The 20780-nt window shown below is 43.6% G+C and overlaps 5 non-coding genes across 5 annotated transcripts; 2 read left to right on the forward strand and 3 right to left on the reverse strand.

Annotated features, from left to right (window-relative positions):
• Positions 1-2884: 2884 nt before the first annotated feature.
• On the forward strand, positions 2885-2956 carry trnap-agg (transfer RNA proline (anticodon AGG)). The gene has a single exon. It is a non-coding gene; the product is annotated as a tRNA-Pro (tRNA).
• A 9154-nt stretch (positions 2957-12110) lies between these two features.
• On the reverse strand, positions 12111-12192 carry trnas-gcu (transfer RNA serine (anticodon GCU)). Its single transcript has one exon. It is a non-coding gene; the product is annotated as a tRNA-Ser (tRNA).
• A 4599-nt stretch (positions 12193-16791) lies between these two features.
• Positions 16792-16883, reverse strand: trnar-ucu (transfer RNA arginine (anticodon UCU)). The gene is given in 2 exon segments: positions 16792-16827; positions 16847-16883. It is a non-coding gene; the product is annotated as a tRNA-Arg (tRNA).
• Positions 16884-18660: 1777 nt separating this feature from the next.
• On the forward strand, positions 18661-18732 carry trnap-cgg (transfer RNA proline (anticodon CGG)). The gene has a single exon. It is a non-coding gene; the product is annotated as a tRNA-Pro (tRNA).
• Positions 18733-20052: 1320 nt separating this feature from the next.
• trnar-ucu (transfer RNA arginine (anticodon UCU)) lies at positions 20053-20144 on the reverse strand. The gene is given in 2 exon segments: positions 20053-20088; positions 20108-20144. It is a non-coding gene; the product is annotated as a tRNA-Arg (tRNA).
• Between the last annotated feature and the right edge of the window lie 636 nt (positions 20145-20780).

The following is a 20780-nucleotide window of genomic DNA, read 5'->3' on the forward strand; positions in this document are numbered from 1 at the left end:
ATTCACTTGTGAACGAATGAAGGATTCGCTTGTGAACAAGTGACGGATCTACTTGTGCAGCCTTCACAGCTTCACAGCCTGGCCCTTCATAGAGCCAGGCTGCACAATCATTTCCAGAGATTGTGCACAAGTGAATCCTCTCTTCATGTTGCTTTCTGCTCTTCTCACCATCAAATGACCACAAGGTCACATGTAAGACCACTTGCCTTTTTGTTTTGTTTAGTCTGCACCTGTAGACATCAAAGGGCCACACGTGCATAGCAACACTTTCTTTGTTTTTGTTTACTATGAAGACTCTGTGGTTGTGTGTACTCACAGACAACAAGATCAGTGTGCAAATGGCTCTCTTCCTCTCTAACATACACACACAGTGTGTAGACACACAATTATGTGCTAAAATACTCCCTATAACTCCATATACAAGCCAGAAACTACACTACATGAGCACAGGCCTGCAGGTAAAGGGTTAATATGGTAATTAAGTTGTTAACTGTAAAAATCACAAATGTTACCTCCTACCAACAGGGTAAACCACCAACAATCAAGAATGCATGATTATGTAGTGCCATGGCTGTGCAGTCAAAAAAAGTGTGTTTATAATGTAAGTCTATGGGACAAAATGGGAGAAAAAAAGAAAATCCAGTGCTGTGCAAAAACTAATAATGCAATAAAGTCAATTTTTTTACTGATGTTTGACATGACCAAGACTGTAATAAAGGTTCAAAAGAATCCAGTCCACATTCACCTTTTCTATTAAAAATGAGCCATTTTGTGTTTTTTTTTTTCAATTTTCAGCACCACCCCTCATAAAATTGGTGATTAAAGGGTTAAAATCCTGGGGGGAAATGATTTTTTCACTACTGTTGATTAGAACTGAAGTTAATGAAAAGGTCTATGCAAAAAAAATTCAAAAATATATTTATCTAATATATTTTTAAAACCGTTAAAGTTGGGGGACGTTTTTGTCCCTGAACAACACATTAGGGAGAAAAAAAGAAAATCCAGTGCTGTGCAAAAACTAATAATGCAATAAAGTCAATTTTTTTACTGATGTTTGACATGACCAAGACTGTAATAAAGGTTCAAAAGAATCCAGTCCACATTCACCTTTTCTATTAAAAATGAGCCATTTTGTGTTTTTTTTTTTCAATTTTCAGCACCACCCCTTATAAAATTGGTGATTAAAGGGTTAAAATCCTGGGGGAAAATGATTTTTTCACTACTGTTGATTAGAACTGAAGTTAATGAAAAGGTCTATGCAAAAAAAATTCAAAAATATATTTATCTAATATATTTTTAAAACCGTTAAAGTTGGGGGACGTTTTTGTCCCTGAACAACACATTAGGGAGAAAAAAAGAAAATCCAGTGCTGTGCAAAAACTAATAATGCAATAAAGTCAATTTTTTTACTGATGTTTGACATGACCAAGACTGTAATAAAGGTTCAAAAGAATCCAGTCCACATTCACCTTTTCTATTAAAAATGAGCCATTTTGTGTGTTTTTTTTTCAATTTTCAGCACCACCCCTTATAAAATTGGTGATTAAAGGGTTAAAATCCTGGGGGAAAATGATTTTTTCACTACTGTTGATTAGAACTGAAGTTAATGAAAAGGTCTATGCAAAAAAAATTCAAAAATATATTTATCTAATATATTTTTAAAACCGTTAAAGTTAGGGGACGTTTTTGTCCCCGAACAACACATTAGGGAGAAAAAAAGAAAATCCAGTGCTGTGCAAAAACTAATAATGCAATCAAGTCAATTTTTTTACTGATGTTTGACATGACCAAGACTGTAATAAAGGTTCAAAAGAATCCAGTCCACATTCACCTTTTCTATTAAAAATGAGCCATTTTGTGTTTTTTTTTTTCAATTTTCAGCACCACCCCTCATAAAATTGGTGATTAAAGGGTTAAAATCCTGGGGGAAAATGATTTTTTCACTACTGTTGATTAGAACTGACGTTAATTAAAAGGTCTATGCAAAAAAATTTCAAAAAAATATTTATCTAATATATTTTTAAAACCGTTAAAGTTAGGGGACGTTTTTGTCCCCGAACAACACATTAGGGTAGTGTTTGCGAACAATGCATGAGGGTTAAACTGTGTGATCGTTGGCTGGAAGCACTGCTTCATGAACCTGTGTTTACTGTTCATTAAGCTTAGAGAAGTTTCAGGAGTATGTTTGAGGAGTAAACTGATGCAAGTCCTCACAACAAGTGTATTTCACTGCACAAACACACACTCAGCTGATGTGTCCCAGGAAATGTCTTTTTGTCTGACGTATTAGAAGATTCTAGATTCTAGATTCAACAACTAGACAATTAACCCCTGCTGAGACCCCCACAGGGTTTCTGTGGCTGTATCTCCCTCATTCTTCATCCTATGTGGATGAAACCTTACAGTCATGCTGAACATTTGACTCACAGCTGATATGCTGAAATGCTACAGACACTGCGCCACCTACTGGCCAGAGGACCTGTCTTTTGTTTAGGGGCCTTAAACAATTTCCCTCTGGGATTACTAAAGTACCTAAAATAAAAAAAAAATGTAAAAAAATTTCCCAGAATGCGTAATTTAATCCAAGTCTTCAAAATGGTGGAACAAACATTTCACACATTTCATTTCAGATCCTTTATTGTTCTGGAAAGAAAACCAAAACAAAGTCCTGACGTCCCATTACAAATATCATGGCAGCTGTTCATCCCTCTCCTGACGGTTCTCTTCCACCTCCAGCTTGTCCACACTTTCCGAGCTTTCCGAGCACATGTGACATGCGTGGTAGATAGGTCGCTAATTCCAGACAGCTATAGCGCACAGTAGTCTTTTATTCATTTACATTTCAGTTTCAGCTGCTGACACATGAAGATCAGAGGGCACACATGGCTCGTTGGTCTAGGGGTATGATTCTCGCTTAGGGTGCGAGAGGTCCCGGGTTCAAATCCCGGACGAGCCCTGATGTGTAACTATTTCATTGGAGACAACTCCTTGTTGTTGACTCTTTTCAGTTCCTCTCTAACTACCACACAGCTTTACAAAGCTAACAAAGTTCTATTCAGACTCATCCCAATCCAGAGCAGTTGTTCCACAGTAACACCTGCAGGAGGACGTCATCACCCAGTATGTGACCTGCACTGTGAGCTGTAAGGTCTTATACAGACAGGTGTGTGTCTTTCCTCATCAAGTCCAATCAGTATCATCAAAGACAGCTGGACTCCACCACTAGATGTCAGCATTGCACAGCATTGGTGGTTCAGTTCAGATTGAGAGAATGCAAAGTGTGCAAAGCTGTCATCAAAGCAAAAGCTGGCTGCTTGGAAGAATGTCAAACATCAAACATATTCTGCTTGGTTTAACACTGTTTGTTCACTACATCATTCCACATGTGTTCCTTCATAGCTCTGATGTCTTCAGGATGAATCTACAATGTAGAAAGTCATAAAAACAAAGACAAACCACTGAGTGACTTTTGACTGGTACATTTAAAATGTCATCATATGTCCTAACCAGCAGGGGGAGCACTGATCATAAACTCTCTGTCTCACATGTTATTGTCATGTGTTTTTATGGAAGATGATGCTGACTGTTGTTTTCTTGCTTCTCTCTGTAAACAGCTTGTAAACAGCAGCTTCCCTGAGGGGAAACTCAGCTAATAAATGATGCTGTAACCTCTGGGACTTGATCTGCTGGGTGGGAGTCCACTACATTATCCATCCATCCTCATCCATCCAGCTACACTCTCCCTCCTAAAATGCAGGCTGGAGGATGCGGGCATCGATCCTGCTACCTCTCGCTTGCGCTTACTGCATCGCGCTAGTCGAGCCAAAGTAAGCCCAAAGTAAGCCCACATTAGCCAATCACGTTCCTTTCCCTGGGCTTACTTTTGACCAATCACGTTCCTTTCCCTGGGCTTACTTTTGACCAACCAATCGCGTTCCTTCACTGTGGCTTACTTTTGACCCTTCCTCGTGAAAACGGTAAGATGAAGTTTACTTCACCTTATTTAATTTACTATAAATCGGCCATTGTCTGTTCAGATACAGTCTGTACCTTAAGAAAACAAAACAGGCCGACATAGCGATATAGCGATTGGACATTATATAGCACACGTTTTCTTCGACGTACCCGTCAACCTCTAAATACCGACCAAAAAATGTCACTACCATTGATCGCTATCGCTATCATGGCCACCCGCTAACAGGCTATACGTGCAATTGATTCTCTGTAAACCGGTAGATATTGCTCTATTGTTCGTTTTATGTAATGTACACATAACGTACTAATATGCATGTAATACCTTGTAATGGTGTAAACCGCTCTTTGTAGATGTAAAGTAGCCTACATGTAGGCTAATCCAGGAGGTCATTCACTATCTCTATAAACTATAAACGTAGGATATTGATCAGTTAAGAAATTCCAGTTTTAACATTAATATAGTAAAGTTAAGGAATTCAGACATTGGGGTTTTCAAAATACATCAGAATAAATCAAAATAGAATACTTTTTACTCTTACAAATTAAGTTATGTTATGTTATGATGTTAAAATGGTTTGTTTTCAGGTGGGTGTTTTATTACAATCCCTCCCCTTTAACAACTTACCTCTACAAATATTTAAATAAAGGTACAATACAATAGCTCAATGAAAATAACATGGTTTTGCTTTGTAGGAGACACAGTAGTACACATTATCATAGTAATGTGAATTACTTTATCAATCCCTGTGGGGAAATGAAGTAGCTTGTTAAATGATCACACTCTAAAAGTACAGGTATCTTTCAGCTGTAATTGTGTTTTCATTTCAGAAAATGTATGCTTATCCGGTTTTTAAGCGGCAGTCGGCTACATCACAGCGTCTCCTCATGGCGCCATCAGAGGAGGCGATGCGAATGCAAAATGTGGAATCTGGAAGGGCCAAACCTGAAGAGGAAGTGCTGGCGGAGGCCAGAACTTTTGTGAGTGTAAACGGTGGAGACCAGTTTTTGGTGCTTGCTCACTGCAAGCTCCAGTTTGGGAAGTACCAGGGCCAGAGATTTAGATGGCTCCTGGAAAACTCTCTGGGGTATGCATTGTATTTGATGGACAGCATATCTAAAGAGACGGCAGGCAAACCCCCTGTCACAAAATAAGCAGCTGTTCATCCAGTACACATCTCTTATTAGAGAGATGGCAGAGGAACTGGAGAAGTTTAAAAGAAAGCAGCAATCTCAAGCAGAAGCCCGGGAAACTGGAGACCAGGGATGTTTGATGGTAGAGTTTGCAGACTTCAAGGGCCGGTCCATGAAGGACGTCTATGAAGACCAGAGCAAAGAGGCCCAGGCTCTCATCAAGTACCTGATCAAGGCAGATGCCAGGCCCAAAACCAACATGGCTACATACGTCTTGAAAAGAAGGGCTTCTGCCTGCACCTACCCCTGCAGCCTCCAGTGCCTCTGCAGCCTCCAGTGCCTCTGCACCTACCCCTGCAGCCTCAGTGCCTCTGCACCTACCCCTGCAGCCTCCCACATGTCTGCTCCTTCACCTGCTGCCATCCAAACTGGTGTGTGGAAGACTGGCACTGTGAAAGCACTGTTGGCGCGTGGCAAACATTTGTCTCCTTCACAGCTGGCTAAAAAACTGATGTCACCAGTTAAACCCTGTGAGTGTAAATGTGCAACATGTACTGTATATGTATTCAGTTATCATTATGGCAGACTACACAGACTTATCCACTTGCTGTTTCCAGCCCCAGTACCGCAGTGCACTCTGCCAACAGAACCCCCAGCCAAACATTTGGCACAAAGGCAGCTCTTCCCTACTGGTAAGTAACATCGTACATTGTTTGTCCTTGTGTCTTGTCAACAGTAATAATTTTATTAACCTATTAATAAATGCTAATAACATTTTTTATTTGTGCTGCAGGCACTTCTGTTGCCCCTTCTGGAGCGGGTGACTTTGCTGAAGACGATGATGAGGAGCTGGTATCTGCAGTGTCACAATATGAAGCACAGCAGAATACAGGTGTGGCATACGACACAAATGCAAATATTATGAAAATGTTTAGTGAAAACACACTGTGAAGTATTATTTTTGAGGAATAAAAAATCACTGTTTTTTCAAATATTTTTGTTTACAGTACAGGATTATGTCGCATCAAGCTTCAAGCGGGATGCATTCTTTGAGTGCACCTCTTCAAAACCTCAAGGGTATCCAAAGGTGTTGGTGTTTTCATTTGTGTTTCCCGTTGAGAAACAATCATTGGATAACATTTTCACTAACATCACTTGCTTTTCTCACTCACTATCTGTCTAATCCCCTGAACAGGACGGAGGAGATTCATTGTTTTAATGATCACAGTAACTGTTTTTCATCACTGCAACTGTGTGCACGCTTCATGTCTGTGGGCATCACTACTTTATACTAAATTCATCACAACTTATTTTCTTTGCTCTATTCCATCTAATCCTTTTCAAATACAGCTCTGGAAAAAATAAGAAACCACAGCGGTCTCTTATTTTTTTATGTCTAACTATTAATTATAATCATAATCTATTAATGCTTGTCCAAATGTATGCTGTGCAGGCAGATTGTGGACTGCGATCAAATACAACAGTCATCCTTATATTATTTTTTTCTGCATTTCTCCTTCAAAAGCTCCAGTCATTGCTCATTCAGAGGCCCGTGCTGGTCCGCCTCTAGTGGTAAAAATACCAGACCCTCCACATCATCAGCCACCTACTGAGCTCCCTCGTCACTGGAAGGATCAGCTTCCACCTTTCCAGCAGGAGTGGATCCGTAAGACCCTCTTCAAGGCCAACCTACACACTGGCAAGCCAGAGCTAGTGCCCCAGCTGAAGCTTTGGTGGCATCCTCCTCAGCCCCCTCTCATTCACAGTCAGCTGCCCGCCTCACCTGACCTCTTCTTCTGTCGGCCCCTTTTTTTATGGATGCCGCTGAAGATGTGGCAGTTCCCTCTTGTCTGTGTTCGCCCAGACTGTGGTAAACACAGACTAACAGCGGCAGGACTGTATCGTACTGTGCGCAAGGTCTTAGACATCGACGGGTGGTATGACCTTGCAACAGAGTACTTGGAGTGCAAACGCTGCACAAAAAAGTATCCAGCCTGGTCCGAAGACATCTTAGGACAACTGGATATGGGCCACCGCAGTCAGTTTCCTGCTTTATTGACATACAGGTAAGTCATAATTAAGATCAAACATTATTAGGTGCTTTGATTTGTGTTATTGTTTAACCAAAAACTGCATTTGTGTTATTACACTGGTCTTTCATTAGATACTCATGTGACAACCGGGTGGTGAGGATGATGAGGGAGAGGACATTGGGCAACAGTGTGACTCAGCTTCACAAGAAGTTGATGGAGCAACATGGTGAGGCATGGACGCAGCGTGTACTGCAGTCCCTCACTGCCTGTGAGCCATTTGCAAAGTCCTCCCTTGTGCAGCCTCCTGTGTTCCTTGAGCCTCCTCCCTTACCTGCCATACCTAAACCTAAGTGGCTGTTAGCTGTATACGCCAGGGATGTTCTCGGGCGACTGCATGAGGTCAAGGCCAAAATTACATCTGTCTTTGGGTCTGTGCTCAAGATTGACTCCACTAAAAAGGTATCACAGCATTTTACCTATACAGAATGTTGGCCAGATATAAATATGTTTGCGTGCATAATGAACACTCTGTTTGACCTTTTCCAAATAGCTCACAAAGAAACTTGCTGGGGCTGCTTCAGGGACAGCTGCTTGGTGCACAAATGTGGGAAATGAGCACGGCCAAGTCCTTGTCTCTGTGCTCACAGCTGCCGAGGGACATGGATTGGATGCCATGGCAGCTGGCCTGATGAAGCGCTATCGGGAGGCAGGACAGATGCCCCCAAAAGTGATGTATGTGGACAGAGACTGCTGCAGTCAGCATGGCCAGTCTCGTGTTAAGGCCATGTTTTCAGAGTGGGATGACCTCGAAGTGCGCCTTGACATCTGGCATTTTATGCGCCGATTTGCTGCAGGTGTCACAACAGAGGCTCATCCACTCTATGGAGTCTTCATGGCACGTCTGTCCACGTGCATCTTTGAATGGGATCCAGAGGATGTCGCTGCTCTTCGCCGTGCAAAGGAGGGGGAGCTAGCAGCAAAGAAGACCGGCCACCTCTCAGAAAAGGCACTCAGTGCTCGCATTACCCGGAGGGAGTTGGCACTGCACTGCCGCAGGAGGACCAGAGGGATGGAGGAGACCACCAGCCTGATTGGATCACTGATTGATCACTTTGACAGTGTGGATGGGAAGGACACTCTGGGAGTTCCTCTACTGGACCATGATCGGATCCAGCAAATATGGAAAGAACAGCAGAAACATGTACTGTGTATCCAAGACCCAGAGAACTTCCCACTCTACATTAAGAAGGGGACACTGAAGAAAGGTGGTGTGGAGCTGTGCTGCTACAGGTGCCCGTGGCTCTACCTCCCTGGAGTCTTTCCACCTCCACTTGAACCGCTTCATCCCAGGTATCCCATATGGATTACAGTGTCTCTTTAAGTATTATAAGCACTGTAACTGTTTCCATTACTTTAAAGTAATGTCACATTCTACAGTAATATTACAGTCCTTTTCTGATGTCAGAACAGATCTTATCTCACAAGAAACTAATTTACTTTTCCTCATTAATTCTGGTTATAATGATGATTTTTCATGTATTTACATAACTCTATTGCATGTAACCTCATAGTACCTCAAATGTAGCACATATCTTGCGCGTGTGTGACCCTTTTTTTCTATTTTATTTAACCTTTAGGAACCAGTGCCAGTGATGCACATTTTCAGGCCTATCTCCTTGAAGGCTTGATGGAATGAAGATCGGATGGAAGAGGCTGTAAAAGGAGCCTCTTCCATCCGATCATATGGCAGTGCCCTGCGAGAGGCTGTGGACCAGCTCAGCCGAGTTGTGTTTGGGAAGCCCTGGGATGAGCGCTACCGCCCTCCTGGAGTATACACAGGCAAGAAATACTCATTTAACACTAATATAAATAATTTATTCATCAATCCACATTTTTGTATTTTGAAACATTATCTGTATAACCTTTTATGTTCTGGACAAAATATTAAGAACACTTTCTTTTTTGTTTTTTTCTTGTAGGTGAATTGCTGGGGGTGGAGTATCTGTACAGCCAGACAGGCAAAACATTGACTCCAGTGCTCCAGAACCCTGAAGAGGAGGACAGGTTGGTGGAGCAAATAAATGACGAGGACCTGCAAGATGAGGGATTTCAGGAGGAGATCATGGAGGACATCACAGTGTCAGTGCTCTGTGAGGATGACCCCTGCCATGATCTTCAAAAGAGCCCCCCATCTTTGACAACCAGTCCTCAGGCCTCTGCTCCACCCCACCCATCCACGTCCAGTGATGGAGAAGGACAGCATCCTGCCTCTGCCTCCTTAGTGCTGTCACAGCCGTCTGACATCTGTCAGGCTGCACTGGATCCTGGAAGCAGTCCATCCAACGAGCCTCAGGTAAGACATTTTAATGGCCTTTTAACTTTTGGTCAGCTTTTATTGCACATATATTAACATTAATCTGCATTTACTAGGGAGCAGTTATTGGCCCTGATGGTGTCACTGGGTGGGACAAGGTCCAGGAACTGGCTGGTTACCTTGTGGGTCTTCGTGAGGCTTCTTACCTCACTGAGCTGCAGGTGACAGAGGCCTTCCGGCTGTGGGCAGCGCTCCCTGATGGTGACAAACAACGGGTTAACTACCAGCCTCGACATCAGCCTCGACTGACACACGGCCGCTTTAAGGCACCAAAGCGATCTGGAGTCACCCCGGGTGTGGAGAGTGTAAAACGGTGTTTGATTGGCCATCCTGGGGGGCCAGCTCAGTGGCCTAGTACCAGCCGCTTGAGGCCATATGTGTAAAGCTGTGCGCTTTACACAGGTCAACAACCAAGAAGGCTGGAGTGAGCAACCCCAGGTGGTCTAAAATCCTCACCGATTACCACCACATCCGAGATTTGGTGCTTAACAGCACCAGGCTGATGGAGGAAACCACGATCCAGCTCTTTGAGCTAAACCAGCGGACACTCATTCAGTGGTAGGCAGGGTACACTATTTGCCTCAAATGATGAAGTAAATACTTCTAAACACATATAATACAAATGATGTATTTTCAGGTTTCAACGGCGGCAGAAGAATCAGGAATTGAGTGTCCTTAATCAGGGACCGGCTCCATCTGCCTCAATTCCTGTGGCTCAAACCCGGCTTACTGCTACGAGGGAACCACTGGATGAAGCACCAGTCATATCAGGCCCAAGACACACATTTGTACTTCCACCAAATCAGGAAGGACAGGCTCCTCCTCTGCGGCCTGGTCACCGGCGCATCAGGGAGCGCCCCATCACACCTGCGCCCACAGTACCTGGTCCCACAGCATCAGAAACTGCACAGCCTGTTTCAGCAGCTGGGTTAGGCATGTTAGTTCTGAACCCAAACATGACTGTGCCAGTGGTGATGGCAGCTTCTGGTACTGCAGCATCCGGTGCAGGCACAGCTCCACTTCTTCCTGCGTCTGCTGCTCCTCTTCCTACTGTGTCCCGTTTCACTCAGAGGAACAGGCGGCGGCGGGCTCTGGAGGAGGAGAGTGGAGTCCAAAAAAGGAAGTATGTGAGAAGGGTTACCTTCAACACATGCAGCAAATGTGGGCATCCTAAAACAGCAGAGTTTGGCCACAGTAGATATGGTAATGCCACATTTTGCTCGCGTTCATCCAGTGGAATGTCTCTGGATGAGTGGCTGCGCCAGCAAAAACATCCACAGTAAACACTGTACAATGTTTGGCCTGTATATATTGTATATAAGCAATTTTCTTATGTTTAAATCAACAAGCCTGTCTGTCTTTATGCAGTGCTGTTGAATGTTATTGTATAATTGTACATTGTGTAATATTTGACCTAATATTTGACCTGTATATGTTGTATATATTTTCACATGGGTGAATGGGCTGAATAGTATTTTATAGTCCTGTATGCAGTGTGTGTGTGTATTCACTTGTATTTGTTTTATATTGGTTCTGATAAATCATATAAACATTTAAGATTCACTCTGATCTTCATCAAAGAAGCTCCCACACAAAAACACGTTTGAATGCTCATTGTTCATATTATTAAACCATAAACAGGTAAACATCACAAGTCATTGGACGGGGCATATAAACTAAAAAACATCTGTTGATATTGTAATATATTTAAACATATCTAAACTAAGCTAAATCAATCATGAATTATTTTACGCACATTTATTTTTAAACACTCCAACAACTCTATACATTGTCGCACAGACTACGGGTTCGAGTCCAGCCCATGGCAGATGATTTGTTTCATATTTCACTTAAACTCCTTTATAATGAACAGGAATATTGCCTCAATACCGCTACACGAGACGTTTGTCCGCGCACAGCGGGGCTCCACATTTTTCTCAACTTTTTCCCTTGCGTGCGACAGCGAGAAAATCGGACCCCTTCTTTTGCGCAGCGAATGCTCTACCATTTGAGCTAATCCCCCTTGTATAAAGGGTTAATCGCAAGTCAATCAGGACTCACTACTCTACATGAAGTGTACTAGTGAAGTATTGGAAGCATCAGACTTTTAATCTGAGGGTCCAGGGTTCAAGTCCCTGTTTGGGCAGAACACTTTGTACTCCCTCTTGCTTGTACTCCCCTTCCCTCTCTGTTAATGTGCTTGGACAGAGCTCTGTGAACAGCCAGCCTCTTTGTGTCTTGCCCTCCTTGTGCAAGGTGTCAATGGTCGTCTTTTGGGCAACTGTCAAGTCAGCAGTCTTCCCGTGGTTGTGCAGCCTACAGAACTAGACTGAGACCATTTAAAGGCCTTTGCAGGTGTTTTGAGTTCATTATTTGGTTAGAGTGGCTCCAGGTGTCTTCAATATTGAACCTTTTCACATATTCTCATTTCCTGACCTACTGAATGTGGGTTTTCCATTAATGACTACAGCTGGACCAATGCACAGACTGTGGACTTCTCCATAGACAGGAGACCAGTATTACTGTCTTAAGTTGGAATGTTTATGACACCATCAACTGATGATCCTGTGTCAGGACGTTGACCTTAAAATATGAAACGACGAGGATGGGATTCGAACCCACGCGTGCAGAGCACAATGGATTAGCAGTCCATCGCCTTAACCACTCGGCCACCTCGTCTGTCTGATTAACATGTGTTCACGGCTTCGAGCGAAAATACGCTGCAAAACTTGAAAGAGGTCACAGCTTTTGCCTTAAACATAAGCATCTTGACAAGCATTGAAGGCCAGTTTTTGGAGTAGTTGTTTGGTTTCTCCATTGTACAGAACAGAGCATGCCTCACTGCACTGGACTGCATATATCCAGGGGTGGACTGCATGTGTCCAGGGGTGGACTGCATGTGTCCAGGGGTGGACTGCAAATATCCAAGGGTGGCAGTAACTGATTACAAATACTCAAGTTACTGTAATTAAGTAGTTTTTCTGGGTACTTGTACTTTATTTTTAAGCCAGTACTTTTACTTGTACTTAAGTACAAATGTAACAAAATAATGTACTTTTACTATTTACTTACTGTCAGCCATTTTGTCTCCGTTAAAACAGTGGGTGTTGTGGCTAACAAAATCTAAACCTGTAGATAATTAGCTGCCCCTTTGTAATAATATTGACACTTTTTCTGCTAATTGCATTATGTAATTGTTGATCACAATGACAGGTTAACAGGAGTACAGGATTACTAATGAATTTTGAGTCCCCCGGTTCTCTCTGGTATACCGGCTTACCTTCTCCGTGTTCCGCCTCTACCTGCACGCAGAGGGCGTAGACGCCGGGGAAAACGCAGTGGCAGACTGGTGAAGCTGAAAGCGTGCTTGGCGTGCTCTCCTGAGGCCGCTTTGGAATACTTTGGACCCGACTATCGCCGCTTCGTCTCGTGGCGCTCCCTGGATCCGATCGCCTCCTCCCTGGTTACGGTGGCTGGTACAGACGAGGGACCGGGGACTTGTCACTCCTCCTTTCGCTACCTTCATGGGCGCGGGGTGAACCTGCACAACTTGCGGCCACTTCTTCGGATCCCACAGACGACTAATGCGCCGGCTCCAGCTCCGGTCAGGATGGCCCTGGTGAATGCTAGATCACTAGCCAACAAAACTTTTATCCTTAAGGATTTCTTTACGTCGCGCCGGTTGGATTTTCTGTGCGTAACAGAAACATGGATGACTACCGGTGAGTCCAGTGCTCTTTGTGAACTTTTGCCACCTGACTGCTCATACTTCAACTCTCCCAGGACGTCAGGTCGCGGAGGAGGCATAGTGACTGTTTACAGGGAGAGGTACATTTGTAAATAGCTCACGCAGACTCCTTCTTACTCCAGCTTCGAGCTGAATTTATTTGAGCTGGGCTCTGTCTCTCCAGTGTTGTGCGCCGTCATATACAGACCTCCCAAGTACTGTAAAGACTTTGTTGATGACTTTGCTGACTTCTTGTCAGGAATAATGCCTAAATATGATCGAGTTTTAATAGCTGGGGATTTTAATATCCATGTGTGCTGTCCTGTAAGGCCATTGGCTAAAGACTTCTTACATCTCATTGATTCTTTTAATCTCATTCAGCATGTGTCTGGTCCTACACACGAACACGGACACACGCTTGATCTTGTTTTATCCCATGGTTTTACTGTTTGTAGCCTAGAGGTTTGTGATGCTGTGTTCTCGGACCACATGCCTGTTGTGTTTGAGGTACCTCTGCCCTGTCACACAGTCAAACCTCGCGCTCCTGTGCAGCGCAGTCGTATTATTAACTCTTCCACTGCTGCTCAGTTCTCCTCAGCTTTTAACTCGGTGTTCAGCCCAACTGAAGATTTGGGCTCAAATTGTGATGTTGAGGCTCTCTCCTCTTATTTTAACTCAACATGCCAAACTGTGCTCGATGCTGTGGCTCCACTAAAAACAAGGCCTTCCAAACCCAGACCTAAGCCGTGGATAAATGACGCTACACGCGCTGCCAGACGCGAGTGCAGGAGAGCAGAGCGAAAGTGGAAGAAGGACAAGCTACAGGTGTCTTTCCAGATGTTGAGGGACAGCTGGCGTTTTTATCAGAGAACTGTTAAGGCTGCAAAAACCAAATATCTTTCTGATATTATTTTATCTAATTGTCACGATCCTCATGTTTTGTTTAAAACTGAAAAAAGAAATTCTGTTCTTAATGCTCCACAGTCATTTTGCTTGGAGAATTCCACTGAAGTATGTGAGAACTTCCTGAGCTTTTTTATCGACAAGGTTGTGAGCACTAGGGCCCTGATTACTCTCCCTTCTTATGATCCTTCCATCTCTGTCACATGCTCGGCTGTGTTCAACCAGTTTGAGCATGTCAGCCTGCCCTTTCTGAGAGACATAATGGATCATATGAAACCTGCTGGGTCTCCCTGTGATCCAGTCCCCCCTCGTCTTTTTAAAGAGGTCTGCTCTACTCTGGCACCACACTTGCTTAACATCATAAACAGCAGTTTGTCAAGTGGGAGTATACCTGTGAGTTTTAAGCATGCGGTGGTGACACCACTGGTTAAAAAGCCTGGCTTAGATCTTTCTGTGCTTTCTAATTTTAGGCCAATTTCTAAACTCCCATTTCTTTCTAAAATTCTGGAGAAGATTGTCTACTGCCAGCTAAATTCTTTTTTAGAGGGGCACCACATTCTTGAGATGTTTCAGTCTGGGTTTAGAACCCGTCACAGTACGGAGTCAGCACTGTTGAGTGTTTTTAATGATGTTCTTTTAGCTTCAGACGCGGGTCACTGTGTTGCTCTGGTTCTGTTGGACCTAACAGCGGCCTTTGATACAGTGGACCATCAGATCCTCTTGTCTCGCCTGGAGAACTGGGTGGGCATCCAAGGTGGTGCTTTAGACTGGTTCAGGTCCTACCTAACAGGGAGAACCTTTTGTGTACAACTTGGAACAGCGGAGTCACGTGCAGCACCTCTCACATGTGGCGTTCCTCAAGGCTCTATACTTGGCCCTATTCTTTTCTCCCTGTATATACTTCCTCTTGGATCTATTTTCAGAAAGCATGGTGTCACATTTCATTGTTATGCTGATGACTGTCAAATTTATCTGCCACTAAAACAGGGAGAGGCTTCTTGTTTAGAGAAACTTTTAGAGTGTATTGCAGAGATTAAGGCATGGATGTCATTAAACTTTCTCAGCCTGAATGACGAAAAAACTGAAGTCATGTTGTTCGGCCCTTGTGATGCTTCCAGAATTCATGTGGATCTGGGTCCTCTGAGTCAACATGTGACACAAACAGCCACAAATCTAGGGGTAAAAATGGACAGTGGTCTGAAATTTGATGTGCAGATCAAATCAGTTGTCAAGTCCAGTTTTTATCATTTACGACAACTAGCCAAAGTCAAGCCATTTTTACCAAGACATCACTTCGAGATTTTAATCCATGCTTTTATCTCATGTAGACTTGACTACTGTAATGCACTTTATGTTGGGCTCAGCCAGACGCTGCTGTCTCGTCTGCAATTAATTCAAAACGCTGCAGCCCGTCTTTTAACAGGTACCAAAAAATTTGAGCACATCACTCCGGTTTTAGCTTCCATTCATTGGCTCCCAGTGCATTTTAGGATTGATTTTAAAATTCTTTTATTTGTTTTTAAATGTCTTAATGGCCTCGCCCCACAGTATCTGTCTGACCTGCTTCAGCCATACACTCCCTCACGCTCTCTTAGGTCGGCAGATCAGTCTCTTTTAATAGTCCCACAAACAAAGAGGAAATCTAGAGGGGATCGTGCTTTCGCAGTCACTGCCCCCAAACTATGGAACAATCTGCCCCTGCACATTAGGCAGGCTGACTCTCTTGTAGCTTTTAAATCCTCTTTGAAAACATACCTTTTCTCTTTGGCTTTTAACTCAGTCTGAGATGTTGACTTTTACTGTTTTATGTTTTTACTATGTTTTTATTGTTCTTTTTATCTTCATGTGTTTTATATGCTTTTGTATTTGTGGACAGCACTTTGGCCAACTTGGTTGATTTTAAAGTGCTCTATAAATAAAGTTGAGTTGAGTTGAGTTGAGTTCATTCGGATTTACAGCTGTATCATTCTGCACCAGATGAAGCACATGATCTGAATCAGGTTGTGTCAGAGAAAGGCTGAAACCCTGCAGCACCTGTTTCTGACTGCTCTGAGCACGCTGCCTTCTTCTCCAGTCTGCTCTCCAGTGATGTTGCTCCTTCTTCTTTCCCTCTGATTGAGCTCTGTGCTGCAGCCATTGTGACAGCCATCGCACCTCAGAGTGATCCAGCAGTGCCTCATGTTCAGCAGCATACAGTGAGCAGCTTTAATCTCTGGATTGACAGACTTTATCTGCGCAATAACTTGCAGAACAGAAAGTCTTCCAAAATATCTCCTTTCCAGGGATAGCACACCAAAACTATCAACTGAGCAGCACTGGAGATGCTCTGCTCTGTCGATTCATCCAACTGAAAGGAACATTTCTTACATGATCGCAGTCTATCCAGCAGCTGTGCCTGAATGTCAGCTGAGAGATCTTCTGTTCTCCTCCTCACCATGTCATTTGAAAAAGGTACAACTTTCAGTTTATTAGCTGCCTCTGTGCCAAGCAAAAGCTCACACCAGTGAGATCTCTGTCCACCTGTACAGTCACAAAGCCGGGGGCAGTGACGCTGTTTTCCGGGATGTCTGAGTGCAGTCCTTTTTTTCTAGCTCTCAGGAGCTGTATCCACCCTGAAGGACGGCGCCACAGGAAGTTAAAAGGCACTTTGCCTCTGGTGGGACTCAAACCCACAACCTTTGAATCACTTCTCCTGTGTTTAACTAGAAGTCCAATGCGCTATCCATTGCGCCACAGAGCCACAGAGCAGTCCATTTGTTTGTCCTAGAATGAAAGGCAGAAATCCGGAATAAGCAGCAGCATTCCAGAATAGTCAACAGAATTCCGGAATTATACGTAGAATTCAGGAGTAACAGTCAGTATTCTGGCAAGTCAGCAGTCCAGAAGGGAAGGCAACATCAGCAGTGGCTCAGTGGTAGAGCAGGGTTGTGTGTCCTTGACCCACATTGCCTCCAGTGCTGGTCATTGTATGACACTGCTTGGCAGCAGCCTTAAGCAATTTCACTTCTGGGATTATTAAAGTATTTTTTTTTAAAAAGTCAGCATAACAGAGGTTACAGCATCACTGAGTGCATTGTGCCTTCATTTTGTGCCTTGAATTTTGTGTGTGCCTCATTGTAGGTACATTTTTTTACACTTACACAAGTTTTTAATTATATGTTATATATGGAGTGAAGAGTAACGCAATTTCGATTCTCTGTATGTCCAGCACATATAGCAGATTTGACAATAAAGCTGACTTTGAATTAAAACGAGTGAGTTGTAAAAAAAAATTCACCCCCCCCTACAATTGACACTAGAAGAGAACCTATCATTTGAGACCAGAATGTTTTTTTGTACCAGGCTGTAAACATGTTCATTTCTGCTGTGAAGTTGGACATTTTAACATGGGAGTCTGTGGGTAATAACACGCGTGAATTACAATTTTTCACACGTCGTAAACATTCCAACTTAAGACTAGTGGTTAAGACCTTCAAAACTCAGTGTGTAACATTGTTGGTAAAAACTGTTTGCTTTGGCATGTTTGTAGAGAAGATTGAAGCAAGGCGTCTGGACTTGTAGAGTTTTCCTGAAGAGGTTTCACTGCTCATCCAAGCAGCTTCATCAGTTGTTGATCTGTTGGTGGGGAAACATGGTTTATATGTGGTTGCAGACCTCAGTGGGTGGTCTGGATAAAACTCACAAACAATAGCACTAAATGTTTCCATAGTTACCTGTGATGATCTGGCTGCCTGTGCCAGGTGTGTCTAATGACTGGCTAACGACTAGGAGACTTGTGAAGTATACAAGGTTATTTACGCAATGACATGATACAGACCACGTATGTATTTGATTATATAAGCTTACACTTAGAGAAAAACACATCTATAACTCTTACAGAGTGTTAGGGAGGAACTCTTTGATGAGGTGAAGGCCATAGCACTAGGACCCACGGACCTAAGATAAATCAACCAACATAGAAGGGACAGAGTGTTTTCACAGTCATAAATATGTTAGACCAATTATGATAATTAGTAGGTGGAGATAAAAGGGCAACATGTCCCAATATGGAAATACCTACGATGGTCTTGAAGAACTGTTTATCTGTTATGCAAATGTACCTCAACTTTCAATAAAACTAGCCTGTGTACAGGGAGGGGCAGAACACGTATGGACGGGAGTGAAGCAGACTGAAAGGCCTGTGTTCACTGTGTTATCCCTTTTGCAAAAGGCGAAACTACAAAACCCAGGGTATTTTCTTTCACTCAATGTTCTGAATACAGGAGACGGAATCTGACAATCCGGGGCTACTATTCTGGTTGGGAATCTGAGTTATATGTTTTCAGGATCTCTGTGGGTGGATCTTGAAGGAACTCAGACTTTTAATCTGAGGGCCCAGGATTCAAGTCCCTGTTCAACACTATATATTCCTAACCAGAAATCTTTGTACATATCTTTACCAATGTCAAACTAAGAAAAACATGTGCTTTGTGTTGTTCTTGCACTGACTGAAACATGAAAAGCAAGAGGTCACATGTGGCTCGTTGGTCTAGGGGTATGATTCTCGCTTCGGGTGCGAGAGGTCCCGGGTTCAAATCCTGGACGAGCCCTCTTCTTTCAGCTTCAGTAGATTGAAGGTCTGTCTTATGTTTACATTTATAGCAATTATCTTTAACCCAAACAAGTTCATATTCCAACGTATCTTGTCACCGGATCTTTGGGTGCGGCCTTCTCCACGTTGTCTGTGAAAAGAAGAGAGAGAGAGATGCATTAGTAAGGTTAACTTTCAGTTCATACGATTAGACTGATGAAGTATGTGTAGTATGTGAAGCTGGGATTGTGTGTGTGGAGTCTAGCATTACCCAGCAGTGAGGGAATCCTGTCTCTGGCCAGGTGGATGCAGGTCCCGAGCGCCTCCCGGCTCACCAGCTGCTGTTGTTTCCGAGCCTTCACGGCAATCTGGTGCCCCAGGATCGTCCTGTTCAGGTCCCTGTACATTTTTTTGAGGTACCTGAACAGGACGACCACATCCTGTGCCTTGAGCCGGCTGTGCTGCGGAGGGGTGTCTCGCAAGTACTCCACAAAGCCAGTGGCCTGGCCGATGTAGAGTGCCACGGTCACTGGCGACATGCCCATCCTGGCCTGCTCCTTCTCCTTGAATTCCCCATCATGAATCTCAGGCACCACCACCTCGACCTCTGCCGGCACCGCCACACCCTCATTAGATGAGATGATTTTGGCCGCCAGCTCCCGGCAGTTGGTGCAGGCCGTCCCTGCCTCATCCTCCCTGGCCTGCAAGTCCAGCTCTGATACTATGGGCGGCCACGGTGCCGAGAGCTTCAAATCAAATCAAATTAAATTAATCAACTTTATTTATCCCGGGGGAAGTGGGGGGGTATTATACATGGCAGAATAGGCATGAAAAAAAACAACTAAGAATAGAATCAAGCATCTCAGTACCTTCTCCAACACCTTTGCCCTCACCAGCCTGTATATCAGGGCTTCATGCAGCGAAATCTTGTCCGTGTGCTGCCTGGAAAGGTGTGTTTTCACATCTTTCACCAGCGGTGTGCAGCCCGCCACGGGACACTGCACACAGCCTATTGCTATGTGGCCTGTGGCCAGGCCATTGAGCAAGGTGCGCTCCTGTGGGTTTTGTATGTGGTGGGCCTTCATCAGGTGCCTGGACACGTACCAGAAGATCCCACCACATACAGGACACGTCAGCATCTGCTTTGGCTTTGTCATCTGAAAGAAAAAGGGGTTCAAGATTGATTCAGCATTAATATATCTATCATCATATATTATCATCATTAACATAGCTCATATGTCTCACACAACCGCTCATGTAATGAGGTGAATTTATAACTTTTGACTTTATGTGGAGGAGGGATTGATTTTGGAATGAGGAGGCTGCAACCTGCAAACTTTGACTCTGGTGGGACTCAAACCCACAACCTTTGAATCACTTCTCCTGTGTTTAACTAGAAGTCCAATGCGCTATCCATTGCGCCACAGAGCCACAGAGCAGTCCATTTGTTTGTCCTAGAATGAAAGGCAGAAATCCGGAATAAGCAGCAGCATTCCAGAATAGTCAACAGAATTCCGGAATTATACGTAGAATTCAGGAGTAACAGTCAGTATTCTGGCAAGTCAGCAGTCCAGAAGGGAAGGCAACATCAGCAGTGGCTCAGTGGTAGAGCAGGGTTGTGTGTCCTTGACCCACATTGCCTCCAGTGCTGGTCATTGTATGACACTGCTTGGCAGCAGCCTTAAGCAATTTCCCTTCTGGGATTATTAAAGTATTTTTTTTTAAAAAGTCAGCATAACAGAGGTTACAGCATCACTGAGTGCATTGTGCCTTCATTTTGTGCCTTGAATTTTGTGTGTGCCTCATTGTAGGTACATTTTTTTACACTTACACAAGTTTTTAATTATATGTTATATATGGAGTGAAGAGTAACGCAATTTCGATTCTCTGTATGTCCAGCACATATAGCAGATTTGACAATAAAGCTGACTTTGAATTAAAACGAGTGAGTTGTAAAAAAAAATTCACCCCCCCCTACAATTGACACTAGAAGAGAACCTATCATTTGAGACCAGAATGTTTTTTTGTACCAGGCTGTAAACATGTTCATTTCTGCTGTGAAGTTGG

Source organism: Parambassis ranga, unplaced genomic scaffold (assembly GCF_900634625.1).
Source record: "Parambassis ranga unplaced genomic scaffold, fParRan2.1 scaffold_21_arrow_ctg1, whole genome shotgun sequence".
Classification (NCBI taxonomy): Eukaryota; Metazoa; Chordata; class Actinopteri; family Ambassidae; genus Parambassis; species Parambassis ranga.